The sequence below is a fragment of the Podarcis bocagei genome (genome assembly GCF_964188305.1).
Source record: "Podarcis bocagei genome assembly, chromosome: W".
Taxonomy (NCBI): domain Eukaryota; kingdom Metazoa; phylum Chordata; class Lepidosauria; order Squamata; family Lacertidae; genus Podarcis; species Podarcis bocagei.
In genome coordinates, this window is record NC_138131.1 from 16,963,618 (window position 1) to 16,976,596 (window position 12,979).

General features: G+C 49.6%; 1 long non-coding RNA gene across 1 annotated transcript; it reads left to right on the top strand.

The window, feature by feature from the left end:
• Positions 1-242: 242 nt before the first annotated feature.
• On the top strand, positions 243-8,442 carry LOC308577864. The gene is made up of 3 exons (XR_014003731.1): positions 243-420; positions 5,236-5,314; positions 8,184-8,442. It is a non-coding gene; the product is annotated as an uncharacterized lncRNA (long non-coding RNA).
• Positions 8,443-12,979: the final 4,537 nt, after the last annotated feature.

Below are 12,979 nucleotides of genomic sequence, written 5' to 3' on the forward strand. Positions count from 1 at the left end.
TGAACCAAATTTTTTAAAAAGGGATACAAAAAAGGGAGGCGTGAGGAAGTCAGGAAAATAAGTTAACTAAAGATGAGAAATTAAAAAAGAGGGAGTTTTGTTTTCTTTTATATGTGTTTTTTATTTTTTGTGTTTAATGTTTGTATTTTTGTATTTTGTAATTTTGTATTTTTCTGTTTTTGTATTTTTCTGAACTTTTTTGTTGATAAAACTTAGTAAAATATTATAAAAAAACAAAGTCCCCTCGTTGACGGTCTCGCGAGGGTAGGCGTACGCATACGTCACCTGTTTCGAGTTCATCAGACAGCTCCTCCAGCCCTGATTTGCGCAGAACACATCGCAGGAAGAAGAGGTCTTGCAGATCAAGGAAGCATGGGCGTAAGTGCAAGAGGGACTCTTCAGATTCTTCGGATCTTTCAGGTACGTGTGATTCCTCCTGTGGCGAGTCGGAAGAACGGTGCAAAGGGTGGAAACGGTGCAAAGTTACTACCCACAAGGCCCCTGGCCTGCCTAGCTGGATTTGGGAACATCGCACCCGGCGCCATCGCCGTGCCTTTGGGGCCAAGGAGCCATTTGGGGAGGATGGGCTTGATGCGAAAGGGAAGGTCCAGGAGTCAAACTTCAAGACCACGGATCAGCCTCCCGGCATCCAGCTTAAAAAGAATATATGCAATCGCATTCTAAATGGGGAAATCGCTGACTTGTTTGCCCTGCTCTCCCCGGCTTATTCTTGTAGTTCCAAGTTTAAGCCTGAATCGCGTTGCAAGAAGGACAAGGCAGTGGATATTGATAGAACTTTTGACAATTGGCTAACTGCTTTCTCCTCTTACATGGGATTGGTGGCTGCTGCTTACCCCGATAGGGCTTGACACTTGGGTAACTATCTGGGCATCATCTTAAAAGCCAGAAAAATGGCAGGGGATTCAGCGGCTTTAGCATACGATGAGCTGTTCTGTGATAGGGTTGCTGAAGAACCCAAGGCGTGTTGGGACATCAAGGACAATGATCTTTGGTCCAAAGTAGTGGCTTCGGACCAAACTTCCAAAAAAGGGCTTTTGGGGAGAAGTCAGGAAAAACCCCCTCCAAAGTGCAAAGCGTGGCTACGTCAACATGTTGGGAGTTTAATAATGGGTTGTGCACATAGGCGCCGACTCCATGGGGCTTGAGGGGGCCCGAGCCCCCTCAAAAATTCGTTTGGGGGGGCTCAGCCCCCCCAATAATCTCGGGCGGCGGTGGGCGCGTCCGCGGCTTTTATAGGGCGCCCGGCGCGCACCAGCTCGATAACGGGCACCGGCGCGGCGGGGGGCGCCGGGCCGGGGGAGGGGGGCGGCCGGCCTGTCTCCTTGGCAACCCCATTGAGCAGCGCCGGCTCCCCCGGGAGGGCCATCCCCCCGCGCCGCCGATCGCCAACACCGCCGACGCTGTGGCTGCCCGAGCCCGAGCCTGAGCCCGAGCCCTACCCGAAGCCCGAGCCCGAGCCTGAGCCCGAGCCCAAGCCCGTCAGTCAGTCAGTCAGTCAGTCAGTCAGGAAGGAAGGAGAAATGGGGAGGGAGACGAGGGAGGAAAATTGCGCGCAGGGTGAAGAAAGGAGAAGGGCGAACGAGACGAGCTTCCAACCCCAAAAAAGGCTGGAAGACTGGGAGGATGAAGGATCGGGAAAGAAAGCGACGCCTTCCCCGCCCGCGACGTCGCCCGCTTGTCATTGGCAGCGCAGCGGGCGCCCAGAGGGGCTGGGCACCGGCGCAGGGCCGCTCCGCAGCCGCGGAGGACAGCTGCGCGGCTAGCAAGGTGCGCCGCGTAGAGCGCGGCCCTTGTGTGGCCCGGTGGCCAGGCAAGCTCGGGCGGGGACCCCCATGCGAATCTAAGACGGGAGAAGAGGGCAGAGCAAAGGGGGTCCCTTCCCCAACCTCCGGCTCTGAGACTTCCCTGCGCCCCAGAAAAGCGAAAGGATTTTCTCTTCTTTTTTTTTTATAAATATTTTATTAAGTTTTCAAATACAAAGTTAGAAACATACACTGAAGAAAAAAGTAAAAGAACAAGAAAAAGAAAAAAAGAAAAAGAAGAAAAGAAAACCAACCATTCAACACATTTTTTATATAACTAACTGGACTTCCTCGCATCTCCCTTACCCTGCATTCTTTATAATAAAGATATCAGCAAATTATTACCTTGTTTCGTACCTTATTTTGTACTTTTCAAATACTATACCTCTAAATTTAACATACTTTTCATCAGTTACTTATATCTTAAATTAAACATAGTATTACCTTAGATTTTGACCTTTTCTTACTTAAAATATAATTTCCTGTTTCCCAAATCTAATTGCTGAAGCTATAGTTTCCGAATCGTGTAAATTTTTAACATTCATACAACTTATATTGTTTTTGTAAATAGTCCTTAAATTTTTTCCAGTCCTCTTCCGTTGTTTCTTCTCCCAAATCTCGGATTCTGCCAGTCATTTCAGCCAGTTCCATGTAGTCCATCAATTGCGTCTGCCACTCTTCCAGTGTGGGCAAATCTTGTGTCTTCCAATATTTTGCGATAAGTATTCTTGCTGCTGTAGTTGCATACATAAAGAAAGTTCTATCCTTCTTTAACACTTTCTGGCCAACAATGCCCAAGAGGAAGGCCTCTGGTTTCTTGGGAAAGGTATACTTAAATACCTTTTTTAACTCATTATAGATCATTTCCCAGAAGGCCTTCACTTTTGGAAAAGTCCACCAGAGGTGAAAGAATATCCCTTCAGCCTCCTTACATTTCCAACATTTATTATCAGACAGGTGATATATTTTTGCAAGCTTGACTGGGGTCATGTACCACCTATAAATCATTTTCATAATATTTTCCTTCAAGGCATTACATGCCGTGAATTTCATTCCGGTGGTCCATAACCTTTCCCAGTCCTCAAACATGATGTTATACCCAATATCCTGAGCCCATTTTATCATGGCTGATTTGACTGTCTCATCCTGAGTGATTTTCTCTTCAACCTGCCCTCCATCCTCTTGCAGAAAACTCTTTGCCTGCCCTGCCCGTATCTCGTTTTTGCTTTTTAATTCCACACACGCACCCTTTGGACTTCGTGGCAATCGGGCGCGCGGGTGCGTTTCCTAAGAGAGTGAGGACCCCGCCTCCTCCCCACCTGCTCCCTCGCCAGCCAGCCAGCCGCGCCCCCTAGCCGGAGAGCCCTGGCCGTCCCCGTCGCGCAATCGGCTGGATCTCCCTTCAGCAGGCCGTGCTCACAACTCGGCCCAGGGACCCCCAGCAGCGGATCTCCGGCTCAGCTGAAGAATCCGGCAACAAGCCCCCTCCTCCCCAATCACTCCGCCGAAATACGCTCCTAAACCCCCCAGATAGTCCGCCGGCCGCCAAGTCTAGTGGCGCCCTGAGCGAGGGTCTCTCCCCAACACCGCCACCTCGAACTGCGTTCTCCCGGCTACCCCAGCGAACCAGCGGCAGGACCCCGGTATGGGCCCCCCCAATATTTTTTATAAGTCGGCGCCCCTGGTTGTGCAGCAGGGACCGATGCCGTTTCGGCCATGCTTGCGAGCGCTGCGGTGGTCCTCACTCATGGACTAAGTGTTTTCAGGCTAAGCCCCCTTTTCGCAGTTTTCGAAAAACAGGATCTGGGAGTGGAGCCAAGGACGCCAAGGGAGACTCAGGAGCCTCTACCTCTGGAGCCCAGCAAGCTAAGGCTGCCTCCCGAAAATGAGGTTTTTCCCACCCTAGTCCCAACCCCCTCTCCGCCTCTCCGAGATGTTACCTTTGTTACAGGCTTATCCCAACAGGACTGCAGCCAACTACTTGGAGGAGGCAGGGTTTCGTTTTGGCTTCCGCATCCCTGTCTCCAATACACCGGTATCCAGAACCCCTCCCAATCAAAAGTCGGTAATGGAAATGCCCCTTGTTGCTTTTAACAAAATTGGAAAAGAGCGGCGTTTAGGCAGGGTGGCTGGCCCTTTCCTGGCTCCCCCTTTCAAAAAGTTTATAGTTTTCCCTCTCAGCATAGTGCCCAAAAAACTTCCTGGTGAGTTCCGCATGATACACAACCTTTCTTATCCTAGGGGCGGGTCTGTAAACGACGCCATACCACGGGAGCATTGTTCAGTTAAATACGCATCCTTGGATGCAGCCATCAAAATAATCAGAGAATTGGGCCCTGGGGCCTTATTGGCAAAATGCGACACCGAGTCAGCCTTTCGGCTGCTCCCGGTTCATCCTGAAGATTTTTGGCTTCTTGGATTCAAATTCAGGGATAGCTGGTATTTTGACAAGGCTATGCCCATGGGTTGCTCTGTGGCCTGCGCAGCCTTTGAAACCTTCAGCACATTCATTGACTGGGCCTTCAAAACCACATCTGGGCCCCCTTTTGTGACCCATTACTTAGATGACTTTCTTATCATTGGGGCCCCAGGCTCCCCCGACTGTGCCCTATCCCTAGCTACATTCATGCGCCTTGCAGCTGACTTTGGCATACCTCTGGCTGCTGACAAGACCGAGGGCCCTTCGACTATCCTTTCCTACTTGGGTATTGAATTGGACACAATTCGGCAGTCGTCACGCCTACCGCAAACCAAGGTGGAATCCTTGAAAGTCTTGCTGGAGGCAATGCTTGGGGTTAAAAAGACCTCCCTTCGCCAGGTGCAATCCCTATTGGGTCATCTTAATTTTGCATGTAGAGTAGTGGCGCCAGGCTGTGCCTTTTGTGCCCGTCTGGCACGGCTCACGGCCGGGGGGGTAGCCCCCCACCATCACATCAGGGTGACAAAGCAGATAAAGGACGATGTGAGGGTTTGGCTTGCATTCCTGCAGAATTATAATGGGGTTTCTTTTTGGCAGAAGTGCCTTAACCCCGGGGTGGAGTTCCAGGTTCATTCTGATGCTTCTGGCCGCTTTGGCTTTGGCGTGTTCTTCAGGGGACATTGGTGCGCCCAGCCGTGGCCATCTTCTTGGCACAGAACAGGCATCACTCGGGATTTAACCTTTCTTGAGTTCTTTCCTATTCTAGTCACCATTTGCATCTGGGGAACCCTCTTTTCGAATTCCAGGGTCTGTTTCTGGTCCGACAATCAAGTGATGGTAAGAGTTATATCTAGGCAGTCAGCAAAGTCCCAGAGGGTCATAAGGGTCCTGCGCCTGTTTGTGCTGGAGTGCCTGTGGCACAATATTTCTTTCACTGCCCGCTTCATACCTGGCCTTAACAATAACATTGCTGACGCACTGTCTCGTTTCCAGATGGAGCGTTTCTGCGAGCTGGCACCAGGAGCAGCCCAGTCCCCAGACGCCTTCCCAGACGATCTGTGGGAGATTGGAAGCAAGAAGTAAGACTTCCGGGTTAGCGCCATCGGCTAATGGCGGATTCCCTCCGAGCTCCGGAGGGAATCGGCTCCGCAGGATTTGGTTCTAGCCGCTGCGGCGACGCGGGGACCCTTAAAAATCACAGGCGGTGTAGCCTGTGAACCTGGTGACTCGGCGGGCACCATTTGCGCCCCCCGACCCACGAAGGAGCCTTTTTAAAGGCTTCGGAACGGGGGACGGGGTGAGTGGTGCGGTGCTGAGAGTTGACTGCTTCTCCTGCAGAGTGAAGCCGCATGCCATGGTCGGAGAGCGCTGACTTCTTCTTGTGAACAATTGGATTTTAAAGCAGCAACCTGTGAGTAGTACGGAAATTGGATTTGTAAAGAAATTTTTTTTTTTTAATTAGGCACGATCGGGGAAGGCGCAAACAGGAAGTCTGTCTCCCCGTCTTGTATATAATCTAAAGCAAGGACCAGCTAACTAAGGTCGAGAGGATTTTTTTCTTTTTTATTGGGTAAAGACATTAATTTCACGATTTGGCAGTTTAAGTAATCTTACTGGAGGATAAGAGCTAATTTTGGGAGCTGAAGTGCCACCCCCCCCCCCCGGACCCGGGAGTGATCCGCGAGAGAGCCTGTTGAAGAGATATTGAAGAGTTTGACAGCTGTCAAATTAGCTGTCAAGACAGGAAAAGAGAACTTGTCTCTGCTGGTTATATTCGTTACAACTTGTCTCTGCTGGTTATATTCGTTACAATTTGGCTATATTTTGTCGAAAGCAAGGAAAAACTGATACAAACTAACTTGATTTTTGGATTTGAACTGGAAGGAATACTAAGTAACCAAAATCCCTCTAGAGGGGGTTTTGGGACATTACAAGAATGACTGAAGGAGGGAAAATTCAAGCTAAATTGGACAGAGTTTTTTTTCTCTTGGGAAAGTTACAAGGCCAAATTGATGTTTTGGCTACCAACGTTGCAACTCTGGACTTAACAGTAAACAAATTCATTGAATTTGATAAGGACTTGATCCAGGAAGTTCATGCAGCTGGACAAGAGGAGAAATTTGAGAACTTTGAGAGTGTGGAGAAAGAGATACATGTTGTTTCTGAGGAAAAGGAAGGAGGAGATGCAATGTTGCAGATGACAAAGGAGAGCCAGAGGCCTGACATGATGGTTATAAATAAGAACTTGATGATGAAAATCTGGTCTGAGCTGGAGATTGAAGAATGGCGAGATCTCCTTATGTGGAGATCTGAAGACCCAAGGATTACAAATTTGATTAAGGTGAAAGTTGGAGCTTTGGGGACATTTGGACTTGAAAGGAGTAAGAAACAAGATTTGGGCTCCACTTTTAAGTATGGTGGTCTGGCTGGAAGAAACATTGTCCCTATCAGGCCAGAGCGTCTCCGAGATTTGGTGTTTAATACTAAGGACTATCAAAAAAACCGGCAGAGAGGAACTGAGAGAGAATTGAGAGCCTCGGACGTGAGATCTCCAGGCTGATAGCAGATTAAGACTGATGGGCATTTGTTGGGGATTGAAACCGGGAAAGGGGCTGGGGTGGGGTTTGGGGAGCCAAAGGGTGTATAATTATAATCCGTCTTTTTTCTTTTTATTCTGTTTTGTTATTAGTATGAAAAGTGGGGAATTCGTGGAAATGAATTTGGGTCGACTTTAGAAAAAAGATTTAAGATTTAAGAATGAGCACTGATGTATAAATTTTGATGTTGTAAAATTGGTTTTTAAATTGAACTAAATATAAAAAGGTTAAAAATTGGGGATAAGAACTTGTTGAATTAACAATTTGAATTGGAATATAAGAAGGGGAGGTGTGGGGAAGTCAGGGAAATATGTTATAGAAAAATAAGGATTGTAAATTGTATATGTTTTCTTTTTTTTCTTTCTTTTTGGTTTTTTAATGTATTAAAATGGAAAATTCTTAATAAATATCTATTTTTTTTATTAAAAAAAAATGGAAGTGAGAAGTAAACCAGGGAGTATTGGCAGCAATAGCACCCTCCACTAGACGTTCTTATTCCAGGGCCTGGGATGCCTTTGGGTGCTTTCGTGGCTCTGCAACACGGCGCACATCCGAGGAGGAGGTGCTTCAGTTCTTGGTGTTCTTAAAGCGCAAGGGCCTTGCCATAAAAACTTTAATGCTTTGCAGGGCAGCTACTTCTTTCTTTTGTAAATTCCGTCACTGGCCGGACCCCTGTGACAGCTTCCATGTCAAGAAGTTACTGGCTGGGTGGCGGCGTGTCATTCCCCCACGTCAGGATGGCAGGAAGTCTATCACCATAGACATACTTTATCTAATTTGGAAAAAACTACCAGAGATCTGCTGGTCAAATTTCAAAACGCGTCTCTTTCGGGCAGCATTCTCCCTAGCCTTTTTCAGTGCCATGCGCATTGGGGAGCGTTTGGCTGGGCCCCTGCAATCAGGGTTGGCAGACAACGACATCAGGTTCTCTGGGCATACGTTGAATGTTAAGATTCGGTCCTCAAAAACTGACCAGTTGCGGAAAGGGGTCACGCTCGCACTGCCCCCAACGGAACAGGCGGGCCCCTGCCCATAACGCGACACACGCCGCTTCTTCAGGGTCCGGCCCCAGTGCAAGGGCCCTTTCTTCATTCACTCAAACACGCGCCCGTTGACGCGATCACAATTCACAGCGGTTTTACGCAAAGCCTTATCTCTTTGCGGTGTTAGTCCCCAGGAATATTCCAGGCACTCATTCCGTATTGGGGCTGCTACTTCAGCGGTGATACAGGGTTGGGACCCTGCACACATAAAGACACTGGGGCGCTGGCACTCAACAGCCTACAAAAGTTACATTCGTCCCGGCTCCTCCTCCTTATCACTTGCAATTTAATTGTCTTACAGGTTTGCCCACCATGAAGATCTGGGTGATAGGCCACAACATTGTCCATTGGGCAGTGGATTATGCACGGTCTCAAAATTGTGGCCATAACCTTAACATCCACCCCAAGGTACGCTTTTATTGGATGGCCCAGCGGGGCATGCATTGGCGGAGCTTGATGCCCATGCTGCGTAGTGCCACAGCGATCCATGGCCCTCCAAGGGTCTTGATTATACATGTAGGGGAGAACGATCTAGTGGAGCAAAAAGGCATTGCCCTTGCCCTTGCTGCAAGGGAAGATTTAAAAAGCTTGCATGCCTTGTAATAATAATAATAATAATAATAATAATAATAATAATAATAATAATAATAATAATAATAATAATAATAATAATAATAATTTATTATCTGTACCCCGCCCATCTGGCTGGGTTTCCCCAGCCACTCTGGGTGGCTTCCACAGAAACCAAAAAACACTAAAATACCATACATTAAAATCTTCCCTGAACAGGGCTGCCTTAAGATGTCTTCTGAATGTCAGGTAGTTGTTTATCGTTTTGACATCTGATGGGAGGGCGTTCCACAGGGCGGGCGCCACTACTGAGAAGGCCCTCTGCCTGGTTCCCTGTAGCTTTGCTTCTCGCAATGAGGGAACCGCCAGAAGGCCCTCGGCGCTGGACATCAGCGTCCGGGCAGAACGATGGGGGTGGAGACGCTCCTTCAGGTATACTGGGCCGAGGCCGTTTAGGGCTTTAAAGGTCAACACCAACACTTTGAATTGTGCTCGGAAACATACTGGGAGCCAATGTAGGTCTTTCAAGACTGGTGTTATGTGGTCTCAGCGGCCGCCCCCAGTCAGCAGTCTAGCTGCCGCATTCTGGATTAGTTGTAGTTTCCGAGTCACCTTCAAAGGTAGCCCCACGTAGAGCGCATTGCAGTAGTCCAAGTGACAGATAACTAGAGCATGCACCACTCTGGCGAGACAGTCCGCGGGTAGGTAGGGTCTCAGCCTGCGTACCAGGTGGAGTTGGTAGACAGCTGCCCTGGATACAGAATTGACCTGCACCTCCATGGACAGCTGTGAGTCCAAAATGACTCCCAGGCTGCGCACCTGGTCCTTCAGGGGCACAGGACCAGGGAGTCCTCCACACCAGCCCGCCCCCTGTCCCCCCAAAACAGTACTTCTGTCTTGTCAGGATTCAACTTCAATCCATTAGCCGCCATCCATCCTCCAACCGCCTCCAGGCACTCATACAGGACCTTCACCGCCTTCACTGGTTCTGATTTGAAAGAGAGGTAGAGCTGGGTATCATCTGCATATTGATGGACACCCAGTCCAAACCCCCTGATGATCTCTCCCGGCGGCTTCATATAGATGTTAAAAAGTATGGGGGAGAGGACGGAACCCTGAGGCACCCCACAAGTGAGGGCCCAAGGGTCTGAACACTCATCCCCCACCACCACTTTCTGAACACGGCCCAGGAGGAAGGAGCGAAACCACTGTATAACAGTGCCCCCAGCTCCCAGCCCCTCTAGAAGGTCCAGAAGGATGTTATGGTTGATTGTATCAAAGGCCGCTGAGAGATCCAGCAGAACTAGGAAACAACTCTCACCTTTGTCCCTAGCTCGCCGGAGATCATCAACCAGTGCGACCAAGGCAGTTTCAGTCCCATGATGAGGCCTGAACCCCGATTGGAAGGGATCCAAATGGTCCGCATCCTCCAAGCGTGCCTGGAGTTGTTCAGCAACCACGTGCTCAATCACCTTGCCCAAGAATGGAAGATTTGAGACTGGGCGATAGTTAGCCATACTGGCCGGGTCTAAAGATGGTTTTTTAAGAATCGGTTTAATGACCGCCTCTTTCAGCGGATCTGGGAATGTTCCCTCACAGAGGGAAGCATTCACCACCCCGCAGAGCCCATCGCCCAGCCCTTCCCAGCTTGCTTTTATTAGCCAGGATGGGCAAGGATCAAGGAGACAGGTGGTTGGTTTCACGCGTCCAAGCAGCCTGTCCACATCCTCGGGGGTAACGGATTGAAATTGACCAGACAGGGCTCTAGCACTCACCCGCCCCAGCCCTGCTCCCACGGTGGTGTCTAGCTCCTTCCAAATATGAGTGATTTTTATCTGCAAAAAACTTTGCAAAATCGTTGCAGGAGATCTTAGGGTCTTTACAAGGCCCCGGTGGTAAAGGTGGTTCCGTTAAATTGCGGACCACCTGAAAGAGTCTCCTGCTAATATTTTCTGCAGATGCAATAGAGGCGGTGAAGGCTCGACGTTGAGCTCTAACCAGTGTCCGGTCAGATTCGGAGTGAGTTTTCTGCCACCGATGCTCTAGCCGTCTCAGAGATTGTTTCATCGCCCTCAGCTCCGAAGAAAACCATGGGGCTGTCCGGGCTCCATGAAATCAGAGAGGGCGCTTCGGAGCCAGACAGTCGATAGCCCTGGTTAACTCTGCATTCCAGCGGGCCACCAGGGAATCAGCTGAAAGGCCATCAACGTGGGATAAAGCATCCCCTACCACTCTCTGGAAACCATTTGGATCCATTAAGTGGCGGGGGCGGACCATCCGAATTGGTCCCACCTCCCTGCAGAGGGGAAGGGTCACGGAGAAGACCAGTTGCTCAAGAAGTCCAGGAAGTGATTTGACCATGGCACTTCTTTTGCTTCACTTTTACTTAGTGTCAGATCACCCACGTCACTAGAGGTGAATACCAGGTCTAAGGCATGTCCATGAAAGGTGGAGAGTACTGCTGAGAGGAGGCTCCGAGACTCTTCCAGTGAAATCAGCGGAGAGAGCACTGGACCTCCGCTTGGCACGCCCACGCTGCGCAGAAGGCTTCCGCGCAGAGAATCTAGGAGGAGACTGGGCGTCAAAGAATTTCTATGTTGGAAGAAATTTAGGAGACGCCCACTCACGGATTCTGCCAGTGACTAAGACAGTCGTGTTTCAAGGGCTGTCAAACCAGGGAAAGTTTTAGCTATACGACCTTCTCGGTAGTGGCGCCCTCCCTGTGGAACGCCCTCCCACCAGATGTCAAAGAGAACAACAACTACCAGACTTTTAGAAGACATCTGAAGGCAGCCCTGTTTAGGGAAGCTTTTAATGTTTGATGTATCATAGTATTTTAATATTCTTCTGGAAGCCGCCCAGAGTGGCTGGGGAAACCCAGCCAGATGGGCGGGGTATAAATAAATAATAATAATAATAATAATAATAATAATAATAATAATAATAATTATTATTATTATTATTATTATTATTATTATTATTATTATTATTATTATTATTATTATTATTATTATTATATTAGCTTGGAGCAGTTTGCAGTTTACGCACAAGCAACCCCAATTCCCATTACAGCAATCTGTGAGTCCCTTGTTGCTTGTGCGGAGAGCAGCAGAGGCAGCATCATGAGTCAAGCCGGAGGAGCAGGCGCCGGAGAGGGGGCCAGGAGGGAACCAACGCTCAAAGAGAGAAACAGAGAGTTGGAGCAGCAACTGGCTATACTAGCGGCACGGCTGGATGAAAGGCGGACTCAGGATGCCCAGGGGAAGCCCACCCCCATCGCAAGGAAGGTACCGGGACTAGTGCAGAAGTTTTCAGGCAACCCCAGAGACTATAATGCATTTAAGACAGAAGTGCAATATGCGCTGGACCTGCAGTATGAGGACTTTGTAGACGATGGGGGGAGGGTCACTTTTGTGATAGGGCACCTGGAAGGCGGGGCCAGAGAATGGATTAGGCCCTTAATGGCATCGGAGAATGCCGCTTTAAAGGACTTGAGGAAATTTTTTAGCGCCATGGACCATATGTTCTCAATTGATGTGGAGCAAAGCGTGACACGCAAGGAGCTGATGGGGTGCAAACAAGGGAACCAATCAGTGAGAGAGTACTGGTCACGATTTGCAATGCTAATCCACAAACTCGGGTGGGAACTGGGTTCAGAACCAGTACAAATGCTATTTGAGGAAGGCTTATCCTCTTGGGTAAAAGATGAACTTTCCCGCTCGCCCCGCCCGCAATCGATGGACCAGCTGACTAAAATGGCGCTTGCTGTGGGAGTACGCCAAGAGGCACGCGCTCTGGAAAGGCGGGAAGGGAGAGCGGAGCGTTGGCATGACAATCGCATTCCAGACGTGCCTGAGCCACCTGCACCGCCCGCGGAACCAATGGAAATTGGAGGAGCGCGCGCGCGCGGGGTTTCAAACTCCGGCGAGGTTCGCAAGAAAGAGGGGAAAATGACCAGGAAGTGTTTTCTCTGCCTACAGCTGGGACATTTTGCCAGAGTCTGCCCTCAGAGAAAGGCGTGGCAAGGAATGGTGGGGACCGCTGGGGGAGAGCAGGAGCAGGAAAACGGCAAGGCTTGGCTGCAGGAGAGCGGGCACAGCAGCCAGGCGAGCAACCAGTGAAGGTGCCCAAACCAGACACACACACCCCCGGGCAGCCATAGCCATAGAGGTGGTGTTAGAACTCCCCAACGGACACCCTATTAAGGTGGAGGCATTGCTGGATTCTGGCAGCTCTTGCAACTTCTTTAGCAGGGATTTTGCACTACAACACCAGCTCCATGTGGTGCCTCTCGAACACCCCCTGCAAGTAACAACCATTGATGGGAGAGAACTCTTGGGGGGGGGGAAGTGACCCACCAGACCCCTCCCATGAAAATGAGGGTCTCCAGACACACTGAGACAATTGCCTTTCACGTTGCCACATTAGCAGGGCCACCAATCATACTGGGAATGAGCTGGCTAGCACTGCACGATCCAGTAGTGGGGTGGCACCAGTGGACAGTCACCTTTGGGTTAGCTCACTGCG